Here is a 6,236-nt window from a genome sequence, read left to right on the forward strand (position 1 = left end):
AAGCAAGGAAGCAGACATAGCTGTTAGCCCTTTCAGATGTAAACTAATACCACTCTCAAAATGCAAGCACAACACGGGCAAGCATATTTGAGTGGGCCAACAGACGTCAATTACGCTGATTGAACGGTATAGTTAGCTGTAAAGCAGGGCTACACTGCTTTTTGTGAAGTCATGTTGCGACCGAGGTAGCCATCAGTAGACTAACTGCGTCAAGCTAATTAGCGCGGCGCCAATGAAACTCTCTTCCCCTCCAGGCAGCCCTGCAGATGAACCGTACAAAATGCTACATTTACTGACTGACTACCCCACTGACTGACAAGCTGCTAAGAAAAAAACAAATGAAAGGGAAACCACTGATTGGTGACATGTAGCATACTTACTGATGTAGCCACCAGTGGACTACAGCTGCTTTAAGCTCATTGACCTGGCTGGCGCCACTGAAAACCTCTCCTTCAGGGCCAACGCTGAGGAAGAAAATGAACTGACCAACCACCAACACTACAGTTACAGCACTTGACCGACCGAATGAATCTCTGACAGACTGCTGAAGAAGGAAGAATAAAAAAGAGGCAAATTAAAGTGAAAAAAGGGACGAGCCAGTAAAAATAGGGCCTTAGGGAGGGGAGGGGAGGGGTGGGGAAAGTCTCAAGCTAATGAAGAGGGCCTTCTTTATGACCCCTCGGAGACCCACAGCTCTGCTCATGGGCCACAGTGGAGGGAGCTCCACTCCTCTTCATCACTTAGAGCGCTCACTAACGCTTATGCTAACTGGCCTCTACTCTGGTTGGGTTGGGGCTGCAAGGGGCACATTGGGATTGGAATGGGGCTGGCTGGATATAGGGCTGGGGCTCTGTCTGTCTGGGGGTTGGGGATAGACAGGGATGAGAGGTGTACTGGGGATTAGGCTCAGTTTGGGGCTGGAGCTGGGGATGGGAGAAAACACAGTCAGGGCAATTAGGATGGGGATATGGATGAAGATGATGATGATGGTGATAATGATGGTGGGAGGGCAGTAAGTAAGTAAGTAAGTAAGTTTATTTATACATGTATCCTCATTAATGTGGACAGGCTCTGAGGCTAAGGCTGAGGCTCAGGATGGGGCTGGAGCAGGATATATGGATGATGGTATATGGATGATGATGATGATGATGATGATGATGATGATGATGATGATGGGATAAGGGCAGGGAGTAAGGAAGAAGAAGGGCGGCGTACTGAAGACAATGCTGAGGATAGGGGTGGAGGAATAGTAGTTGGGCAGCCGTGGCCTAGTGGTTAGGGAGGTGGGGTTGCAGGTTAGCCATTTTAAGAAAATGTACTATTATGACATCACGTTGGGGGTTCCGCAGGCTCATAGGAGTCTATGTAGAACCTTAGAATCTTGGGGGAGTTCCCCCAACGTGATGTCATACCTGCAACCCCACCTTTAACATCAGAGGTTTGCAGGTTCAAATCCCACGCTTATCTCTCCCTACACCTCCACCCATGGCTGAAGTGCCCTTGAGCAGGGCACTACACACACACACACACACACACACACACACGCACACACACACACACACACACACACACACACACACACACACACACACACACACACACACACACCTTTGAAACACAAGCTTGCATGCCATATGCCTCCATCCTCTGAATACGATCTGGAGAGAAGATGCTTCCTTTTGTCTGACAATAAGACATGTAAATTAAGCTTGTTTTTTATGCTGCCCTCTCCTCTTTCACCCTTTTCCCTTATATATAGAAACCCGCTACAGCACGGCACTTGTGTTTTAAGTGGCCAGTGCGAGAGCTGGGCACACAGGGGTGTATTTTTCCCCCTCCAAATTGCCACCATTTCCACAAATGGACTCTTATTGATTCTAAGAATGCATCTCTTCAAAACAGATAATCTGTTACTGCCATTTACCTCTGCCAGTCACCACTTAAGCATAATTACGCCGGAGTCAATACTGCGCCTCGGCATAGCCCGCAGTTAACCTCTCAGTCACCAGCAGCCCGGGATGTGCCTCCCAGCCACAGCTTCAGACAGTGCTGGACTGGGACGAAAAACCGGGTCGGGCATCTTTGACTTTGTGTAAGTCCGTCACACATAGAGAAGACAGGCCGTTTGTGTACTAATGTATAACCTAATTGGCTCATTTTACTGTCTATGGTACATTGAAGAAGACCAAATGGTGCAAACAGCTCTAAACTGTGGGCAAGTCCTGAGAAAAAAATAAACAAGCAAGCAAGCAAGCAAACAAACAAACAAATGAAAAAACAGTGTTAGCCCTAGTGACTGTTGGCCCATCGGGAAAATGCCCTGTATGCCAGATTACCAGTACAGTACTAGTCACCAGAAGCTCTGTGTGTGCCTTCAAGCCACAGCTTCAGATACAGACAGGGGCTAAGACACACACAGAGTGGGTGACTGAGGGAGGGAGCGAGGCAGCGAGTGAGGTTTTTCAAAATTAGATTATTTCTTCATTAAAGGGGTGAGTTGGTTGTTTAATGGATAAAACAGAGACCAAACTCCGACCAACCGGGCCTCTAACTCAATATCAGAAATGAATGATGATATTACGGCGAATGGGAAGACCTAGAGAAACCATAAAAGTATATCTTTTGATGTGTTTTTCAATGATTTGTTTATGAATGAATGCAAAAATTATTGTTGTAAATACTGTCTCTTTAAACTGTCCTCCCATTGGGCTGTATACAGTATGTAATTTGAAACAATGTAGGGCCATTCACAGTTATTATCCATACACAATAACAAAGTGAACAAGTGGCCTGTGTGTGTTCCCAGGACACAACCGACTGGCGGTAAGTCAGTTAGTTCTGTTCAGGAGTGAATAGGTGGGCTCTGGTGGATTCACATTGGTGCGCCTGTGAAGTCATTCTCTAGCGTTTTAAGGTGCACAGATAATGCATCCTCAATGGAAACAATAGAGAGACGATCTAATGCAAACTCAGTGCCTCAGCCTCAGTCACCAGCCATGGAGCTTCCCGCACAGCTATTCAACTACAGGGGTTAAAACACAGTGATTGAATGGCTGACTGACTCAGTGAGGGAGTAAGTGAAGCTTTCCCAAAATGAAATTATTTCTTCATTAAATGGATGAGTCGGTTGTTTAATGGATAAAACAGAGGCCGGCCTTAACCAGGCTATCACTCAATATCAGAAATAAGTTATATATTAAATCAGATGAAAAAGACCCAGAAAGACCATAAAGTAGCCTATATTTTCATTATGTCTTTTTATTATTTTTTTTACGAAAGACTGCGCCACCACTATTGTGGATGTTGCACTGCTTATGTCATTCTGCAAAACAGCTGTGGCCTTTGTGTATGCCCAGGACGAGACTTCCTCATGACTGGAGGCAGAAGTTATACCCCCTTGACCTCATCATAAGCCGCCCAACACCCCCCTCAGTATTCCAAAATAAAATAGACTATCACCGCCCATTTGCAACTGAGCACCTCCCAAGTGCTCCCTAACGCTGCCTGGGGGGCTGTAGAGCCCCTGTTGAGAAACATTAAGTTAGAGTCAGCTGTGTGGTCCTCAGGGTGAGAGACGTCATTGAGCAGAGCTTGGCTGTGCTGTCACTCTTGCTACTGTGGAAGCATAGCTCTTTCATGCAGATATAGGGTCGCCAGCCGGTGACCCAGTATACAGTTAGCTGAAAAAGCTTCACTGCATCGTATAAGAACATCGCTATGACATTACAAAGAGAGTCTGACTTGGTGGTTCCAATTGTGGTGACAATAAGGTTGTAACAGAGGCTCTGCATGACAGGGCTTATACCTGTAGCCTATAGTGACTATTGATGTTTGAAGCGTAGTACTAATGTGTGCAATCATGAAAAAGTCACATTTGTATTGCTGTAAGACCTGGTGGAGATGTACTTTGGCTATTTATGCAGTTGTTTAAAAGTAACTTACATGTCAGCACCTTTGTCAATACTGAGTGTAAATAAAAATGAGCTTGTCTTCTTACTATTATGGTTCCGACAAGTGCGTACAGTACAGTGGTGGGGGCCGGGGACACCTGGGGGGCCGCGAGGGGTGCTAGGGGGGCCGCAGCAGATTGGCAGGAAAAGTATAGCACAATAAAGTGAATCATTTAATAAACTGAATAACTAATGTAAGGGGGGCGCTGTAACACAGCGCGCTACGCCCCCCACATTTGGGCTTGCATGCTCAAGGCTTGCACCCAGGGTTCGAATCTGGCCTGGGTCATTTGCCATCCCCACCCGTCTCTCTCTCTACATTCGCTTCCTGTCGCTCTTCACTGTCCTATCTGAAATAAAGGCAAAAAAGCCCTTAAAAATATATTTAAAAAAAAAACAAAAAAAAAAACGGAATAACTAATGTAAACAAAATAAACCAAAAACAAGCTCGACAATATTCTCAACAGCATTATAATAATCTATAGCATCTCTACTACTATTATCACTATTATATACTTTGTATATCAGGGGAAGTGCTTTTCAGACCTATATTATAGTTGTGAAAGGGGGTGCAGAGAAAAAATGGTGTCACACGACCCATGTAGGGAGGGCCTTGGCTGAAATGTAGGCCTATTGGTAAATGGAGGGTCTCGTCATGGTAAAGCTTGGGAACCCCTGGTACAGTACATACAGTATGTTAATAATTCTTACCTCAAGCGAGTAACAAAGGCTCATAAACATGCTATTGCCAAATTGTGAGACTGTTTCGCTCTCATGCTTTGTTGCTCCCAAAACAACTTCTTTGGATTTAAATCTGTATCTTCAATTAAACCTACATGCAAACACTAATTGAAAGTAGTAAAAATAAGCATGGTGTGCTCTTTGAATTGTAATTATAAGATTATAATAAAATGATTTTTAAAAATCATGTTTCCCTGGCGGTAGCGTAGGACTATTCATCCCTCACTGCCTTGCTATGATTGTGTCTTAGGGAATACGTTTAAAAAGCTGATTATACTAACCATCACAAAATGTGCTCAGAATGACCCCTTTAAATGCAGTCGCACAATTTAAAAAAAAAGAAAAGAAAAGAAAAGAAAGGAAAAAATCAATCAGTGGTTATGAATTGGCCTTGTCAGATTCTCCCCAGGAGATAATGTATTTTCATCAGGCGAGCAGTAATTTATGTAGACGCTGACAGGCAGCTTATGAAATATGTAAAAGCTCTGCGCTCGCTTGACAGCGCCACTGTATGGTTCTCACTAGTGATATCACGCCTGCAGCCACAGCTATAGTGTTGTCCTTACATAACCAAAGTTCAGCAATGTTTGGATCTGGAAAAAAAATCATTGCACAAAATATTGACACATTCTCATTTCCTCTAAAATAAACACTACTTGTAATGTGCCGCCTAACACACAAAACTGAGAATTAAAGTAAAATTAAATGCTACATGCCACATTTTCAGACACTACATCATCTGCCACAAGGCTATGTTGTTATAAATGTCAAAATCAGCTGGCTTGACCGCCCCCCTCTCTCTTACTGTGTGTGTGTGTCTGTGTGTGTGTGTGTGTGTGTGTGTGTGTGTGTGTGTGTGTGTGTGTGTGTGTGTGTGTGTGTGTGTGTGTCTGTGTGTGTGCAGCAGAGGTTCGAGACTTGCAGCTCTACCCACTGTGAGTTAATAAGCGTAATTAATGACTACCAGCAATTTGACAAAAAAAGAGCAGCGCTCTATCATTAATCTCTTCACAATTAGTCCAGATGCCAGAACAAACAATCTCTTTTCATTATGCATTCAAAAAATCCTGATTAAAATTGATTTTCTAACTGCAGTCAATAGCCTACTCAGCTGAGGCCTTTCGCTGCCTTGCTTGAGTAGGGGGGTTAAGGGCCTTGTCCCTGTCATAAAAGACCAACTGTTCCCTGAAATGAAATGGACAGCTCCAAATGATGCGAGTTAATAGATGAAGATGATTATGTAGTTATATTTGCACACATAATGTGGCCTACATTATTCAAATTAAATGTGGAATCCCCTGCAAGAGACTGTGTGCTTTTATTCTAAAATGGTTGGCAGCATCCAAATGAAACCATGGGCATTCCCAAGTAGTCTGCCTTAGTAAACAGTAATAATATTGTAAGAGCTGTAACAAAACAAGAAAACAGCCTAGTAGCCCATGTAGTCTGTACAGTTATTACATTACACCAAACGCAGCCTCCATTATTAGGCCCATGCGCTCTGGAATGCCACATGGATAATTTCACTGACAATAACAGTGTTCC

Source organism: Engraulis encrasicolus, chromosome 9 (genome assembly GCF_034702125.1).
Source record: "Engraulis encrasicolus isolate BLACKSEA-1 chromosome 9, IST_EnEncr_1.0, whole genome shotgun sequence".
NCBI classification, from domain to species: domain Eukaryota; kingdom Metazoa; phylum Chordata; class Actinopteri; order Clupeiformes; family Engraulidae; genus Engraulis; species Engraulis encrasicolus.